Source organism: Eurypyga helias, unplaced genomic scaffold (genome assembly GCF_000690775.1).
Source record: "Eurypyga helias isolate BGI_N326 unplaced genomic scaffold, ASM69077v1 scaffold25548, whole genome shotgun sequence".
NCBI lineage: Eukaryota > Metazoa > Chordata > Aves > Eurypygiformes > Eurypygidae > Eurypyga > Eurypyga helias.
In genome coordinates this window covers 3166-5320 of record NW_010266636.1, presented here as the reverse complement: position 1 = coordinate 5320, position 2155 = coordinate 3166, and positions in this window count along the sequence as shown.

Sequence of the window (2155 nt, the reverse complement as noted above, 5' to 3'; positions counted from 1 at the left end):
CTTATAACCATTACCAAAATTCACTATTACGTGTTCTGACCTTGTCTGGAAATAATACTGCCTTTCAATCAGAAACTGATATATCAAGTAGGATTCCTCAACGTCAATTTAAACAAATATCATTCTTTAATGTCATTCTTATGAAAGAATGGATATAATTGCATTGTTGAGAGCCACACATTTTGCATCACACAGACCCTTCAGAAACTCTAAGCACCACAGACATGCTGCTAGCTGGCAGGAGCTATTATTCACATGGGCCCAGGAGAAGCATGAGTTCCAGTAACCCACCTTACTCCCAGAGAAGAACCAGCGTGCTACAGATAAATCATGACTTTTTACTCCAGGACCAAAGCATAACACCAACTGAATTCTATGCATTTTTTTGAGAGAGAGACCTACAAAAGATTTTCTTTTAAATGACAGGTTAACTGAAAGGAGGAATATGAAATACCCCAAAAAGGCCCAATTACAAGAAGGGAGTGATCATTCCTCATCAAATCTGTCCCTTTGATGTGTTTCAGCTTGTGAGGCTTGGAGCACCAACCCACTTACACTAGTAGCACACAGTCACACTTGCAAAAGGAGAGCTAGAGCACGGCTTAAGGAACTACCTGTTGGCAGCAGGGTGGGCTGAAGTGGCTGCTCCCTCCGCTGCAGCACCCTGGCCCACACAACACTCACGCAGGGAGCCAGGGTGAGGATCTGCTCTGCCTGAAAAACAATCAGGTTTCTGGTAGATAATTTTTCAGCAAGATCAGTTGCTGGATCCAGCATAATCAGAGGTGTTGGGGCTGGTCAGGGAGGGGGCAGGAGCCTGCCAGCCCCTAAATAGCAGCCCCAGCCTCAGCGTGTGCCCACAGCTGGCACTGCTGAGCAGGCAAAGGTGCATGTAATCATAGCAGAGCTCACCTGAAACTGGTCTGCAGCCAGCAGCTAGCTGTCAAGATACAGCTGCATAGAGGAGATTAGCAGGGGTCGTAAAACCTGCTCAAGAAGTTGGGCAAATATTTTAGCAATTAACCCACACTGAGCTCCATATTACTGCAACTATGCTGCTACCATTTCTTAGGATAGCTTGTTTAAAGTTAATTCCAGGATGCCTAAATTACACAGCAGTGACAGACCATTTAACTAGAGAGATAAACTCTACAGGGGCAGTACCTAATACAGGTTATGTTGTCATGATTTACAACAGCTGAGGATGTGCCCCCAGATGCCCAGACAAAATCAAATTAGGTATAATTTTATATTTTTGCTCCAAACATAAAAGCCTTGCAAACCTAACTCAAAAAATAAAAATGAGACAGAGAAATGCATGTATTACCTTAGCCTTACACTGTGAAAGTGTTCATATTCTCCAGATAGCACTTATATTCCAATTCTTTATAAAAACAAGTATAAAATAATACGAAGCGCATGCAAAAAGTTCCCACATATGAAAGACTTCAGTTAAAACCAAGCAAAACATTTAAAGAAGATCAGCATCTATTTGGATGTGCAGAACATTATAATAAAGAGAAAAATGTTAATAAGGGATACAAGACATGCATCTTGCTGTTCTCCAGATTGAGATCACCTCCAAATCAGGATCAGGGTTTTCACTTTACTGCTACTGTATTGATAATAAAAGGGTCTTAACTGGGATTATTCATCAAATCCCTGAAAAGCATAATGGTACAAGAGGTTTGCAAAATGAAAAATTATTTAAGGTTTTAAACATTGCCAAGAATACTCAGTCATACTCTAAAAAGAGTCTCTTTTGTATTTTAAGACTACAAAAAATTGAATATGAAAAATTCTTCATAGGTATGCTTATATATCATTTGTGTCTAAGTTCTTACCTTAGAAGCTCATGTATTTAAAATACTACCTGGAAACACAACAAATGTGTTACAGAAACAATTGTTTAAAAATACCCAAAACCTCATAGATGCTATTAAACACCTGTAGCAATTTTGAGCTACCCAACTCCATCCTTAATTTTGACCTTGGGAGAACATAATGAAAAAAGGACTGTTTTCCAGAAGCAAACAAAAAATTGTCTATATGGTGCTATAAGTGTTCGTGACACTGAACTACATTGATTTACTTCATAGATGTTTATAGAGCCAGACTATGTTGTTTGACTTTTGAGGGAAGACTAATAGGTGTA